Here is a 16,726-nt window from a genome sequence, read left to right as displayed (position 1 = left end):
CCTACCAAAAGAAATTACCAGAAGTAATTTATTACGATGTGGAAGGAGGAAAGCAGAAGATATTAATTAAATCAAAATGGGTTCTTATGTCTATGACATCCCAAATTGGAATCCAATATCTCTTACTCTAGAAAAGTAACACTTCTCAATAACAACTTATTACAATGATAACCATGCCATTGTCTTAATATAGGTTGTTAACAATAAAGAGATAATCTCCTCTCTCATTCATCATGAGGGTAATGTGTGTTGTTGGGCAATCTTCGTCCACGCACAAAGAAACTGAACATATGGAGAGCTCGTGCGGGCTGCGCATAGGGCACCATATGAGCCGCTCCTCTCACTGTTGCAAACGTCAATAGCTTTCCATACTCAGTGACCCAGCCGCCAACCTAGTCACAACCACCACAAGTTTGAAATCGGGAGGGAAAAATTGGCTTCTGCTGATTTTCACTGGGAGTAGAGAACGTACCTGGTCTTTGTGGAACCAATGTCCATAGGGAAGTGTGGTGCTGAAGTTAAGATCATGAGCAAGTTCTCGTATATTGGTTCTAGTACCAAGAAATGGAACTATAGAATCTTGATCGCCACTGCAATTTCAACAAAGCTGGTGTGTTTAGAGCTGCAAAAAGAAGTTATAAAAAGGGGATATTTAAAATAGAGAGTTCTTACCTGAAAATCCAAACAGGAGTTTTGTTCTGTATAATTCTCTTAAGAAGCGGAAGCATGGTGATGTTTGAGTCGATGCCATGGTAATTTACCAGGCTGTGACATAATAGGCAAAAAAACCGTGTTGGACCTCTGGGAGATTGAAATAGAACTTTCTTTCGTAGGTCATACAAACATCCACCCCTATGCTCATGTGTGTAGCCTGAAACACCATTTTCTAAAAAGTTTACACCTAGACAGATGAAGAACAAATATTTTGTTGGTTAAAAAAAGAGAAAAAGAAAAGAGAGGGACCATTTTCTTGAGCCTCGGCTCTTGCTGGACAATGGATGGGTAGCATAGGTCTCGGAGAACATCATAGACGTCGATAAACTGAGAAACGACGCCGGCTTCAGTGGTTGCCTTGATGCACGCGTTGCTTACGTTTGGGATATTGTTAAAATCACACCGCCTGATTATTTCTAGTCTAAGTTCATCCGAAATAATGCCATGCGACCATAAGTACTCGTAAACAGCCGAAGTGTCTGTGTTCAGCTTTAGAAGTGGATTCCCAATCTGATAATCAGATATTTAAGAAAAAAAATTAGAGCTAAAAAAAAGAGTTGAACATCAAGAAAAAGAAGAAGATTATTTTTGCTTACTGCAATTCCTTTGACATTGATCTTGAACCCACTTGACTGTCTATTATAGCTGAGTATAGCATCAGCCAGTTGAGGTATGTAATGTCCTGCAAGAGTGTGTTGTATCAACAGAAGACACTAACTAATAAAGTTATATTTCTGATATGACATCAAAAACAGCAACATGATGTATCAAACACACCTGCGTAGCTTTCCCCAGTGAGAAAGAAGTCACGAGATTTCAATTCTGGGAACTTGCTGAACCATCTCATCAAGAACACAAGCATATCTTTTGCTGTTCATATACAAAACGTGTCAAAATAAGAACTAGTCTTGTGTAAATATTCTAATATAAGCTGATAATGGTATTTTAAGTTTTCTTTACCAGTAGTTTCGTCCCCGGTGTTGTAATCAGAGCTTGTGTTGGAGTACGACCAACCAACTCCTGCCGGAGACTCCACAAAAAGCAGGTTCGAGGCTACACATTATATAAGAAAGTATCAGATGTATAGGTAGAATCAAATACTAGTTCTCTTCTAATTTTATTATAAAACCTTTGTTCCAAGACATGGAGTTAATGCGGAGGCCACGGCCATCTCCTGTAGGGTAAAATGGACCCAACTCAGTGAAAGCTCCTCCACCAACTGATGAACAACCTGGACCTGCAAGACCAACCTCAATTTCCATAACTCACACCCTTTTGATACTTAAAATGTCAGAAAAAAAAACAAGCAAAGTTATGTTTTTATTAACATCTTCTTAACCATATTACACAAAAGAATTCAGTATATAGCCAAAAAGTTACATACATGACAAAAACCAAAGCTAGAAGAAACATACAAACCTCCATTAAGCCAAAGGGTTAAGGGTTTGGTCTCAGGTTGTGTGGCTGCTTCAACAAAGTAGTAGAAGAGGCTACGGCCTGTTTTGGAGTCAACCTCGACATAACCTGCATACTGTCTAAATAAGACTTTTGGTTGACCAGGAAGCCTCACCACAAGTTCTTCTTCCGGATACCCTTCTGCAAAGTTGCAACCCAACCACTGCACTATAACCACGACCACCACCATTGTCACCGCCAAGGCACCTGTTTTTGCGGGATTCAGTTGATCGGAATGATGAACTTCAAGATGGGTGACTAAAGACGTTTTTATTAGAATCCGACAAAGGGTTACAAGATTGATGGGAAATAAGGAGACAAGATTTGAGGTCTAAGCAACAAGGTCAGAATGATCGTTTAGAAACCCTAGATCTAGCCGCTTAGTGTGTAGGTTCTCCAAAAGTCCTCTCGCTCGTTGCCTCCTCCTCCCCTCTTATAGTGCCTCTGTTCGGGATGCCCTAATCGCACTTCTCCTTTGGGCCCTGTCACCAAAGGCCGAGTATGCGGGCCTTGGTGTTATTTCGTCCAAGCCGAGTACAACTGATCATCTTAGCCGACTGGCTTAAAGTACTCTAGAGTCGAGCCGACGTCTTTAGTCGCTAAGCCGACTAAACTCAGTCGAAATTGTCGGGCTGCGGCCTGTTATTTGATGGGCCTTGTGGAGGGATGTAATCCATCTCCTACAATAAGTCCCCCCCAGTTCACTTGTGAGCGGCTTGTCGGTCTCAGTGAATTTGTGGGTCAGGTTCGTTCATATAACAGGACGTAATGCCAGCGACAACTTGCTTTGCCAGTGTGTGATTTTAGTCGCCTATTATATCTAGTCGCACTGAGCTGCGTCTTTTCATGATGCGTTGTGTTTTACTCGGGAGGTAGAATTCTCTGGTTTTAGAGCCCGGGCGGGAACTAATGCCAGTGACAACTTGTTTTGCCAGCGTGTGATTTTAGTCGCCTGTCGCGTCTAGTCGATCCGAGCTGCGTCTTTTCATGAAGCATTGTATTTTTACTCGGGAAGTAAAGTTCTCTGGTTTAGAGCCCGGGCGGTCTTCGGATGATTAATTCTGTTGAGTCGGTTTAGACCAGAACCGGAGATTAACTTCAGTCCGATTTTCTGAATTGAAAACCGGTTTGAGCGAGAAACTGGACCGTCGCGAGTAGGTTTCTGGGCATTTAGGCGGCCTTTGAGGCCCATTTAGGCCTTTGTAGACCTAATGATGGCGCTTCGAAGAATGCGCCTCGTTTTTGCTATAAATAGGCTTCTTTCCTTCACTTTCGTCATTCATCTCTGCAAACTCAGGTATTCCGCTTTCTCTCCCTTCTCTCTACTTTTACTTTCTCTCTCTAGGTACGTCTTTCTCCGCATAGACTCCGTCGGTATCGTCTGGCGTCTGTAGTCGTCCCCTAAATCCGAATCATGTCCCTGAGAAGTCGTTTGTCGCGAGAAGAAAAAGGAAAAGGGGCCGCGGATTCTCCGAGTCCGACCAGAGACGAGCAGGTAGCCGACAGCCCGCTGGATGATTTCGACTTGATTCATCGCGACGCTCTTCGGGATTCAGACAACATGACCCTATCTCAACGCCTTTTGGTCGCTGACGCTCATAAGATGATTCGTGAAGAAAGGGTAGGTCGCATTGAAGTCGGGAACAGTGAAGGGGGTGGTAGCGGCTCTGAAGCATCTAGCCAAGCCTCAGGGTTGTCGGGACGATCTAGTCGGAAGATTCCATTCGATCGGATAGACTGCCGGCCGACGATCTATCATCCTGGTGGGATCTTCGAAGAAATCGGGCCTCTCCCGTCCGAATTGCTTCGTGACCCGCAGGCTCAGTCATGGGAGAATGTCTTCGATTCTTTCTCCTCCCACAAGACGGTGAAGGACTTATTGAGGCGAAGTGGAGGTGCCGGCGTCACATACATCATTCCTTCTAGGGGACAGCGTCCTTGGTCGCCTCCGATTGGCTATCAGTGCGTCTATGAGTCGTATTTTGGGGACCATACGAAACTCTGGTTTCCAATTCCCCGACTGATCACGTCGTACGCATTTCGTCGGGACATTGCCATTTGTCAGTTGCTCAACGGGTCATTGCGCACCGCGGTAATGCTAATGGTGATGGCGGCGGAGATAGACGTTTCGATGAGTGTGAGAGTATTCGAAGAGTTGACTTTCACGAAGGCGGAGCCACATGGGATATTCTCGGTGAAGATGCGCTCGGTCTACAATGTATTGTCAGGACACCCGAACAAGACGAAGGACTGGCAACGCTCGTACTTTTACGTTAAATCTGACGAGCATGCCTTCGCAGAGCCTCCTGGGACGACTACCGCGTTCTGTGGAACAAAGCACTTGGTAGATAGTGTTTGTTGTCGCCACGCTCTATTCGAGTATCCTAACGGCGTGTGTGTTTTTTTTTTTTGTTATTGCAGTTCGTCACCCGAATACGATCGCGTACCCGGACAACTTCTTCGAGAGTGCCCAGGCGATTGCGGCTCACAGTCATCTCCGTTGGCCTGACCTTAGTAGAGAGTGGATAAGACGTCAAGAAGCTCGGATTGCTAGAGGTGAGTTCATCGGTCTTTCTCCGAGAAGTTGTAGCAACACTTAGTCTCTCTTCTCCTCTTTTTATTTACAGCTGATTGGGAATCGAAGCTCCCTGTCGTACTCGGACCCCGCAAGTCGCGTCTGTCTCTTTTCACTCGGAAACAGCAGAAAATTTTAGACGAAGCTAGGAAGATGGACGGAGTACCGGATTTGAGTGCTTTGCTGAGGGGGAAGCTGCAACTGCTTTCAAAGAAATCGACTACTTCCGATATGCGAGGGGCGACTAGTTCCGACGCAGGTCGGGCTTCCTCGGAAGGGACCCTTGGTTTGGTCGACAAAGACCTGGGTTCAGTTGACAAAGACGTTGGGGCGGAGCCTCCTGCTTCAAGTCTTAAGAAGAAAGCGACTAGTACGGATATGCAAGGGGCGGCTAGTTCTGACGCAGGTCGAGCTTCCTTGGAAGTGACCCTTGGTTTGGTCGACAAAGACGTTGAGGCGGAGCCTCCTGCTTCAAGTCCTAAAAAGAGGAAGAGGAGCAAGAAAGCCAGGACGAAAGCAGCCGAAGAGCTTCCTCTTGAAGAGATGGCTTCTCTTGACGAAACCTCCGAAGGTTTGGAGGAGAGGAAGAGAGAGAGAGGGAGGAAGAGGCCTTTCGAAGCGGGTTCTGTCGAGGCTGACCGTTCCGAGGTTGCGCCTGAAGATCGTCCCAGAAAGAAAAAGAAGAAGAAGTCCGTTGAGACTGAGCCGCGTCCTTCCGATGCGGAGGTGGGCCTCGTCGAAGTTGTCGCGGGAGGAGACATTTCCCTTGAGACCCCTTCCGCGGAGAGAGAGGTCTCAGCGCGGGGCGGTGATCCTGTTGCGGATGATAGACCCATTCCCGATCCGTCCGCAAGAGCAAGGTCTCGTTCGGAGGGTTCTACTGCGAGGGGGAAGAAGATAGAGTTCCCTGATCGGGTCGATTTTTCCTACAATGAGACGACCCCCCTAATCCTTAACCCTCTTAGGTGCGCGGAGCTGACGCGCCAGATTCGTGGCGGGACGAAGGAGATGCCACAGCTGGACGACCTGTACTTCAGGAACGAATACATAGACGCTGCTTCTTCGAGAGCTCGGGTAACTGCGCTATCCTTCATGCTTTACCTCATCATTCGATCCATCGGGTTTTACTCGTCTTACGTGGCTCATGTTTGTCGTTTTGCAGAGTGATGGGAGTATGAACTTTCTCGTTGAGAAATACGACAGCGCTCTGAAACAGACGATGATCCAGTTGGGATCTTCAGAGAAGCTTGCCCAGACGCGGTTGAAGGTGATCGAGAGAGTAAGGGCGGAGCATAAGAAGGCCAACGAGAAGGCCGTAGAGGAGAAAGAGATTCTTCGAGTAAAATTCGAAGAACTGGAGGGCAAGCTTAAGTCTTCTAGCGCGGCGAGGAAAAAGCTCGTTCGAGAAAACAGTCACCTGGAGCAAACGGCTGCGAGTCTGGAGAAGGAGAAGGCAGAGATAATCGAAGAGAGAGATGCTGCAGTGGACAAACTTGTCAGAGAGGGGCAGCGCTTGAGGGACTCCCGGCGTTTGGAGGTTACTCGAGAGAGGGAAAGAGTCGAGGCTATCATGGCTGAGAAGGCAAGTCGCCGTTTTGATCGCGTGCGCGACCATTTTACTCGGCTGGAGACTTATGAGAAGGCGAAGAACCTGTATGGTCAAGCTTTGGGAACGAAGAGGTGCCTCGAGGCCATAAAGGCGAGTGGAACGGAGATTCCCCAAGAAATGATCGATGTCTTCGCCGAGCAGGAGAAACTTTATGAGGCGGAGGTTATGAAACTCCGAGTAGAGCCGCTGTCAGATAGCGACCTTACTCTTTCTCCGTTGGTCCTCTCTTCCCGTTTTGCCGAGGACAGGTTCAGAACATCATTCGATCCCTATGGATGGAACGTGAATTCGATCGGGCCAGAGACGGCTTCTCAGCTGGTGACCTCGCTTGAAGTTATTGGGGAGCCGTCAGAGGAGCCACTTGTTGATGTCACGTCTGTCCCTACCAAGCCTGTCAAGTCCCCGGTGGGAAGTGGTTTTGACGAGCGCCCAGAGGAAGAGAGAGAGACCGAGATCGAGGAAGCGTCGCTGCCGCGTCCCGCTGAGGAGGAGACGACCTATGAAGCTGGGGATATAGACGTTTCTTCACGTCCCGTTATTGACTCTACCGTTTCCATTCCTACTCGGGCGGAGGACCAGACTGTCGCCGTTGCCGAGGATCGTGGCGACCAAGACTCTGTTCTTTGATGTATGACTTATGTCTTGTCCGTTGTGGTCTCGATAGGCCCTGTTGTTGTATGTTTAGACATATTTATATATATATATATATAAGCGATCTTTTGATTTTGCGAATTGTGTTTCTCGTCTGTACTTGCAACTTTGGTCTTTGCAAATAGACAAGGAAATGATCCGCGGGAGGTTTATTCAGCTCTTGTTGCGTTTCGATTGAGACGACGTTTAGACGCGTCGTTCTGTATCGAGAACAAGGGGCTGGGTCTAAAAGTGGAAGGTTCTTTTGTCCGTTTCACTATTGACAGTCGAGTAATTGGGTAGCTAGTCCATTACGCGTTTAGTCGAGGAAAGGTTGAAGATTCACTCCGTTTAGTCGGTCAATGCTCCTTAGGCATAGGTGACCAGCGACTGTTGGGTTCTCAGGCTAAATGTCTGATCGGGACATAGCCGGGAAATGGAACGATAGTGTCCGCGTGTCTCCTGCTGGAGACACGGGAGCCGTTGGGTTCGATGACAGGCATCCTCTCAGTGGAAGTTGAGGCAAAGAACAAGATTTTGACTTTGTTTTTGTTACAGCTGAACCTGTTTAAGGCTGCCTACGTACCTCGGTTGAGGATCAAGCCATTCGTAGTTCGTTTTTCCCGAGTAAAAGTGGCCGTGAGTGGCGCATTTACTCGGTCGAGTAGAAGTGACCATAGGGTGCATCTACTCGGTTTTTTTTTTTGTTACAGCTGAACCTGTGTAAGGCTGCCTACGTACCTCGGTTGAGGATCAAGCCATTCGTAGTTCGTTTTTCCCGAGTAAAAGTGGCCGTGAGTGGCGCATTTACTCGGTCGAGTAGAAGTGACCATAGGGTGCATCTACTCGGTGTCTTTTTTTTTTTTTTTTTTTTTTTTTTTTTTTTAAGACATACTCCTACGGGTAGAAGCGTCGTAGGTGCATTGAGTTCCATGAACGTGGGACTTCTTCGCCGCGCGACGTTTGGAGTCTGTATACGCCAGGTTTGACGACTTTAATGATTTTGTAAGGTCCTTCCCACCTGGCGCCGAGTTTGCCGGCGTTTAACTCCTTAGTGTTTTCGAACACTTTGCGCATGACGAGGTCGCCGAGTTCCAGAGGTCGGGCTCGAACCTTTTTGTTATAGTAGCTTTCGATCTGGTGTTGGTAATTCTGGATGCGCAGCAGAGCCTGGTCTCGTCGTTCCTCTATCTCATCGAGGGCATCGAGTAGCATCTCCTTGTTGAGCTCGACGTATTGAGGCATCTTGGAACGTCGAAGGCTTGAAACGTTAACTTCAGCAGGAGCCATTGCTTCGACTCCGTAGGCGAGGGAGAAAGGTGTCGCTTTAGTCGATCCTCGCGGGGTTGTGCGGTGGCTCCATAGGACTCCGTCGAGTTCGTCGGCCCAGTGACCCTTTTTCAGGTCCAGACGCTTCTTAATGCCATCGATGATGAGTTTGTTTGAGGATTCTGCCTGTCCGTTACCTTGCGGGTAGCGAGGGGTGGAGGGGCTTAATCGAATGTTCCACTTGCTACAGAACTCCTTGAAATTACCTGACATGAACTGCGATCCGTTGTCGGTGACAATTTCATAAGGTAGACCATGGCGGCAAATAATGTTTTTCCAGACGAAACCGCGGACTTCTTTGTCTGTGACTTGAGCGTATGCTTCAGCTTCGATCCATTTAGTGAAGTAGTCGGTGAGGACCAGGATGAAGCGTCTTTGGCGGGAACAAGGAAGCGGTCCTATGATATCCATCGCCCATCGCATGAACGGGTAAGGGGCGGTGGTTGTGCGCAACATCTCGGTTGGGCAATGGATGCTGGGGGCGTGTCGTTGGCACTTGTCGCAGCTTCTCGCGTATGACTCGCAATCAGCGTTCATTGTCGGCCAAAAGAACCCTAAGCTCCTTACTTTGATTGCTAGCGCGCGTCCGCCCGAATGATTTCCGCCAGCGCCTTCATGCGTCTCTGCCATAACCCTTGCTGTCTCATCGCCATGGATGCATTTGAGGAGGACTTTACTCGCCGTCCATCTGTGCAGTTCATCGTCGAGAACGACGTAATGGGCGCTGCGGGTTTTTAGCCGGCGGGCTGCCCATTTTTCTGCTGGGAGTTCCCCCTTCGAGAGGTAGTCGATGAACTCAGTTCTCCAATCTGGGCCAAATCCGTCGTCGTCTGGAGCAATGGGCTCGACAACCTGGGCGATGAGGGTTTTGTCGGTCAGAATATCGATGCTTGGTTTCTCGATACGATGTATCGGGATTGTTCGTTTAACTTGGTCATGAAGCTTGCTACCAAGGGCTGCGAGGGCGTCGGCGCAGATGTTTTCGCCTCTGGGAACTTTGATGAGTTCGAAGGACTCAAACTCTGCTGCTAGGCTTTGCACTATTTTGAGATAGGCGTCCATTCGATCGTTGCGGGCATCGTAGTCGCCACTGAACTGATTGGCGACTAACTGGGAGTCGCAATAGGCGCTTAGTCGTTTAGCTTTTACGGCTTTTGCTAAGCGGAGTCCGGCGATCAAAGATTCGTATTCTGCCTCGTTGTTTGAAGCGGGAAAGCCAAAGCTAAAAGACTGTCTGATTAGCTCTCCGGTCGGAGACTGTAATTGGACTCCGGCGCCTGCTCCTTTGTTGGTCGACGATCCATCGACGTGCAGCGTCCAGTTCAAACTTGGGAGTGCGAGATCTTGTTCCAACTCTGGGGCCAGTTCGACCAAGAAGTCCGCAAGAACCTGTGACTTTGCTGCAGTGCGGTTCTTGTAGATGATATCGAGCTCGCCAAGTTCAATGGCCCACTTTGTGAGTCTTCCAGACCTGTTGGTGTTTTGGAGTATCGTTCGGAGAGGCTGATCAGTCAACACTTCTACCGAATGCGATTGGAAATAGGGTCGAAGCTTTCTCGCTGCTTCGACGACTGCTAAGGCCATCTTCTCCAGAGTCGGGTATCGCGTTTCTGGCCCGGTCATGCGCCGGCTCGTATAGAAGATGGGCTTTTGCTCGCCGCGGTCTTCCTTTATCAGGACGCTGCTGACGGCAGCTTGTGATACTGCGACATAGAGAGACAGGACGTCACCGACGTCCGGCTTAGCGAGTACAGGAGGTGTTGTCAGGTATTGCTTGAGTTGAGTAAATGCCTCCTCGCACTTCTCGTCCCAAATGAACTTCTTGTTTCCTCTCAGGAGATCGTAGAAAGGCAAGCACTTGTCAGTGGATCTGGCAATGAACCGGTTTAGAGCGGCTATTCTCCCCGTGAGTCGTTGTACTTCTCTACTGTTTTTTGGACTCGGGAGGTTCAGGACCGCGGATATCTGTTTCGGGTTCGCCTCAATTCCTCGCTGCGTGACAATGTAGCCGAGGAACTCGCCAGAGGAGACTCCGAACGTGCACTTTGCCGGGTTCAGCTTCATGCCGTACTTGTTGAGAGTTTCGAAGCATTCTTGCAGGTGACTGAGGTGATCAGTGGCGTGGAGAGACTTAACCAGCATGTCGTCGATGTATACTTCCATGGTGATACCCAATTTATCTGCGAACATCTTGTTTACGAGCCGTTGGTAGGTTGCTCCAGCGTTCTTTAAGCCGAACGGCATGACCTTATAGCAGTAGGTTCCCCTATCTGTGATGAAGGCTGTCTTCTCGCGATCGTCCGGGTGCATCATTATTTGGTTGTATCCAGAGAAAGCGTCCATAAAGGTTAGCATCTCGTTTCCAGCCGTAGACTCGACTAAACGGTCGATGTTGGGAAGAGGGTAGCTGTCCTTTGGGCAGGCTTTATTTAAGTCGGTAAAGTCGACGCAGACGCGCCACTTGCCATTTTTCTTTTTGACGACTACTGGGTTCGCCAACCATTCGGGGTAGCGGACTTCGGCAATCGAACCTGCACCGAGTAACCGGTCGACTTCTTCATTTACAGCCTTAGACCTATCGGGACCGAGTTTGCGTCTCTTCTGGCGGATGGGCTTGAAAGTTGGATCGACATTTAGTTCATGAGTCGTTATAGTCGGATCAATGCCTTTCATGTCTGCCATAGACCATGCGAACGTGGAAATGTTCTTTCTGAGAAAATCCAGAATTGACTGCTGCATTTCCTCAGAAAGGTACGCGCCAACCCTCACAATTCGACTCTGGTCGACGTCGTCAATAGGTAACTCTAGGACTTCGCTTTCTTGAGAGCAGACTTTTGAGGTTGGAGTAGATACTGAGTTTACGGATAATGACGACCGCTGAAGTTTGACTGTGGCGACTAGGAGATCTCTGGCGGCTCTCTGGTCCCCGCGCAACGTTTTAATCTTTCCGTCCGTGCCAGGGAACTTGACGCACTGGTGGTAAGTGGAAGGAATGGCTTGCATTGAGTGTAACCAAGGGGTACCGAGTATAGCGTGATACGGAGCTTTCGTGCTTACGACGGCAAACTTGACTGTTCGAGTAACGCCGCATGCACGCACCGGGAGGCGGATCGTTCCCAAGATAGTTTCTGAAGACCCGTTGAATCCGGTTAACGTTCTGGAGGACGCTTTTATGTCATCGAGGTCGACTCCCATCTTCTGCAGGGTTTCTCGGAAGATGAGATCGACGGAACTTCCGGTGTCGATAAGGATTTTGGTGACATCGTACTCTCCAATTCCAAGGACGACGAGGAGTGGATCATTATGGGGCGTGTGGACACCCACAGCGTCATCTGGTGAGAAGGTTATCGGAGGATGACTTGTCGGTTTAGTCGGCCATTTCTGGGACGTCGCGACTTGTCGACGATAATCTTTCACGGAACGGACTGAGTCCCCGTTAGGGGGGGAGCCTCCCATGATAACGTTCAAAGACTGCCCCGCTTGTACTCGCTTAGAGTCCAGTAGGGCGCGGAGGTCTTTGGATATGCTGGTCTCGGGTGGTGAAGATTGAGACTGACCTTTAACTCGCTCCAACTGTCGTCGTAAGTCTGTTGGTTTTGAACGGTTGAGCTTTACGCGAAGATCGCATGCGCCGGAATTGAGTTTATCTCGGAGATCGCTAACTGGTCTTTCGTTGTCGTTAGCGTCGCTTGCCGAGATGCGTCGAGACTTCCGTGCATCCAGCATTGTTCGGAGATCTCTGTGCTTGGAAGTGCTTTCGTTTTCTGATTCGAACTTCCGTTTAAGGACGTCTCTCAGATCTCCGAATACAAGAGCATCGTCGTTCTCTTCATCGGACGACAAGGATTGCTGAGAGAGTATCACCTCGATGCGTCTGCGGTTAGCCGGGTGCTCTTCGTCGGCTGAGGAGTCTCCCTCGCCGTTATCCTTCGGGGCTTGTTCCTCGTCATCTCGTCGCGAAGCATCGTTTTGCTGTCCTTTTCCTGTGGCTTTGCGTTGGGCTCTTCTTTCCTTATTCTTGCTCCAGCTTTTACCGTTCTTTGGTTTAGTTTTCAAGGGCTCGAACTTAAACCCGCCGCTCGCGAGAGAAGAGAGATAATGTGCGTAGAGAGATTTGCATTCCGTTGTATCGTGTCCCTTGACGTCGTGATATTTGCAGTGCTTGGTGAGATCGATGGTCCTGGAAGGCCCCGCTGCTGATCCGGCTCCCGCCGTAGGTTGGGTGGTGCAAACAGTGTCGACTTGTTTGTCGGATGTTTCGAGTTCTCTTACCCACTTGTTCCACCCCTCTCCGCGAACCACGAGAGTAGAGATCGGTTCGTTATTCTCGTTGACGACATACATGTATCCGTCTTTGCGGCCGTTTTTGTCGTTTGGAGCGTGCTGGCGCGGCTCTTGTCGCGTGTTGGCGTTTTTAGCCGCTGGCGCTTTGGGTGCGTTCATCTTGCTGAGAATGGCGTTGGTATCTTCTTCCATTCGGATGAAGTTGTCGGATCGCGCGATAGCGTCCTGAAGCGACGTAGTTGGATTTTGGTATAAATCCTCCCGGAATTTAGAACGAACCCACAAAGTGTTTCGCAAGGCGTCAATGGCAATACCGTCTGGAATGTCAATCCTGGAGACTACGGCTTTGAACTTCTCCATGTAGTCGCGAAGACTCTGGTCTTTAGTTTGGTTGAGGTTCCACAAGCTAGAGGCAGTGGCGCTGCGCTTGGTGAACATAATGTAAGTCTTGAGAAAAGCTGCTGATAAGTCGCGGAAACATCCGATCGAGTTCTCCTCCAACTGGGAGAACCAAGTCAGGGCTTGCTCGTGAAGAGTCTCAACGAACATCTGGCAGTAACCTGCGTCCCTTTCGTCGTTAGGGAGTCGAGCTCGCGCCATCGCGATGTTAAAAGCTGTCATATGCTCCACCGGGTCTCCGCCGGGCTTATACTCGGGTAGGCGCAGCTTCTCTATCTTCCCGAGTTGCACGCTAGTCAGCGCGCGAGTAAAAGGAGTACGTGAGGTTGCGGCGAGTACACTCTCTATTTGGGGAGCTGCGCTGGTTACTTGGTGGATCTTTTCGCCCATTTGTTGAAGGCTGAGTTTGAGCTCAGCGAGCTCGCGTATTGTAGTGAGATCTGGACCTGCTGGGAGAGCATCTGCGAGAAGGGCTTCGTTGGGCTCCGAGTCGTCGGAGACATGGTCGGCTCCGGTGGCCGTAGGGTTTGTGTTGAAGAGGCGGCGTCGTATCTGCTGGGAATGGCTCGCCTGTCCGTCAGGAGCTGTGAGCGCCGCGACCAACGCAGCGAGTTGGTCGTTGGTTGTCTTTTGGACTTCGTCTTGGCGAGCGAGTCGAGCCATGACGGAGCTCATGAAATCTGAGGTAATGGGTGGCGCGGCTGCAGGAGTAGGGGTCGGTTCCTCGCCCGGAGCGCCGAAGGCGGCGTCGTCTTGAGCCATGTAGATCTAGAACGTTACTTTAGTGGCCCCACGGTGGGCGCCAATTGTTTTTGCGGGATTCAGTTGATCGGAATGATGAACTTCAAGATGGGTGACTAAAGACGTTTTTATTAGAATCCGACAAAGGGTTACAAGATTGATGGGAAATAAGGAGACAAGATTTGAGGTCTAAGCAACAAGGTCAGAATGATCGTTTAGAAACCCTAGATCTAGCCGCTTAGTGTGTAGGTTCTCCAAAAGTCCTCTCGCTCGTTGCCTCCTCCTCCCCTCTTATAGTGCCTCTGTTCGTGATGCCCTAATCGCACTTCTCCTTTGGGCCCTGTCACCAAAGGCCGAGTATGCGGGCCTTGGTGTTATTTCGTCCAAGCCGAGTACAACTGATCATCTTAGCCGACTGGCTTAAAGTACTCTAGAGTCGAGCCGACGTCTTTAGTCGCTAAGCCGACTAAACTCAGTCGAAATTGTCGGGCTGCGGCCTGTTATTTGATGGGCCTTGTGGAGGGATGTAATCCATCTCCTACAGCACCGTACCACACCATGATCTGAAATATGTCATATTACAAATCAACCAACAAATAAGTTATACATTTTTAAGTCCGATCTCACTGATTCTTATACACATACAGTCTACAGATCAGGATACATAAGCCACAGCGTGAAGAAAATTAGATGTTGTGTACATATAAAAGTAGAACTCTATGTGTCTGTCTTTATGCTATTTAGTTAGAGTTTCTGCTCATAAGAGCCACGAAAAAATGAAAAGAACCATTCACAAGCCATTGAAATACAACGCAGAACACAGAACTAGAAGACGAGCTTCACCTTAATTTTTTCCAGGAAACAACAGTGAGAAAGGAAGCTAAGAGATTGGAGGAGACAAAGTGTACTTGGTTAAAGTCTCAAAGCAGCTTTTGTTATATTGATTGAGGACCGTCAATTGTGCGTGCGTGGTTTACCATCGAGTGTAGTTGTACTTGCAGTCTCTTAGTGTTATGCTGCTATCAATATGTTTTTGGAGATATCCATTTTGTATAGAATTTTCTAAATTTGTGTTTAGTGTTCTATATTGTTATATATATACTAGTTGATTTTCCCGTGGTCATGCACATATATAAATATTTAGAAAATAAATATACTATAATAATTGATTGTTATTTATTTTTAATTTTAAATTAATTTATAATTTATATGCATCATTTATATTAATAATATTATATTATTTTAATTAGACATATGAATTTAGATATGTTATAGCTAGTCGATTTTGTTGTTTTTATAGTTGATTTTGTTATCATTTGGGTATATTAGATTGCATCTATTTCTCTGAGTTCAAGTATAATTTTTTTTTATTTTAGATATATTAAAATTATGATTAGTTTTCTTATTTGCATTTACGTTGGTTGTTGTTTTAGATATATAAATATATTCGAGGAAGATTATGTATAACTTAAAATATATTATGTTTAGAATGAAATATAAAATAAACTAAAGTGTCTAATTTTAAATTACGTAAATTAATATAACGATAATATTCTACAGTTGATTAACATCTTAACATCTTACTTTCATTTGTTAATATATTTTGAGTCATCCTATAATTTACATTTATAAAAGAAATTATTATTATACAATTATATATTCTTATTGTAGTTGAATCTCTGATTTTAGATATAAGTTGGATTACTCGAGTCACTCATGTTGTGAGTATATTGAATTACATATATTTTTTCAAACTCAAAGTGAAGTATAATTATTATTTATTATAATTAAGTAAAATAAAATTAATTTTATTTATCGTTTAAATGTGCATGTAGTTTCACAATATTTATCAAATTATATGTTGATTGTTGTTATAAAAAAAAGCAGAAAATAAAGTGATGATCAATATGAAATTACATACATAAGTAATTAATACATTTTTGGAAACTCATGAACACATATCAATATTTACAATAATTAAAATATTTTATAAATTCTAAGTAATTTTATGCCTTATATTTATTAAATGGTAAACTGAAATTTAATTTAAATACTCTTAAAATGAGATTCAGATTTGCTTTGGTATTTTAATTATAGTCATATTAAGTTCCACAAACATAAAAACATAAAATTTAAAAGCAAATTTAATATTATGAAAACAAATAATTTTAATCATGATAAAATATAATATATCTACCTCGTTAAAGTATATAGTGTTATGTTATTTTAAAACATTTTGTAATTATTTGATCAAAAGATATTTGTTGTTAATTCTTTTTATTTTTAATATATCTTTAAAATAAACAGTTTAAAAAAATTGTGTGATTGTATTTTAAAAATCATATTATATAAGTAAAATATAATTTATAGATTTTTTTACTGTAATTGAAAGATATTATAGTTAACTAAATATATGAAAAATAAATAAAACATTTCAATATTACTAATTATAAACTATGTTTAATCAATTATATATATATCAGTTTATGTTACTTAATTATTTTATGTAATCATCTAAGAAAATAGATAGATATATAAAAATTATTTCTATTACTTTGAAAATATATATTTTTGTATTGTTTAAAATTATGTTTTAAAAGAATTAATCTTTATTTTTATAATATCAAGATTATGTGTGTGAATCTTGTTTTATGAAATCACATTATATACAAAAATATATTTTCATCTAAAAAAAATATAGATATAAAGATATATTTTATTACTTCAAAGGTATATTTTATGTTATTTAAAAATATTTTTTAAATGGAATATTTATATTTTGTGAACTTTCTTTTTAATGAAATAATATTATATATACATATATTTTCGTTTTTAATTTTTTTTTAAACTTTATAAATGTTTCCTTTTTATTATATATGTTATTTGAAAAAATTGGAAAATAAAACTAAATAAAAAATTCAATAATACTATTGAAATGTAATATTTTTAATTCATTAAGGATATTAGTGTAATCAACCACCGTGAGAGTT

The 16,726-nt window shown here is 45.2% G+C and overlaps 1 pseudogene; it reads right to left on the bottom strand.

Moving 5' to 3' along the window:
* Positions 1–39: 39 nt before the first annotated feature.
* LOC125583460 lies at positions 40–14,789 on the bottom strand (annotated as a pseudogene).
* Positions 14,790–16,726: the final 1,937 nt, after the last annotated feature.

This window comes from Brassica napus, chromosome C3, assembly GCF_020379485.1.
Source record: "Brassica napus cultivar Da-Ae chromosome C3, Da-Ae, whole genome shotgun sequence".
Lineage (NCBI taxonomy): Eukaryota > Viridiplantae > Streptophyta > Magnoliopsida > Brassicales > Brassicaceae > Brassica > Brassica napus.
Note: the sequence above shows the minus strand (reverse complement) of the source record. Positions and strands in the feature narration are given on the sequence as shown.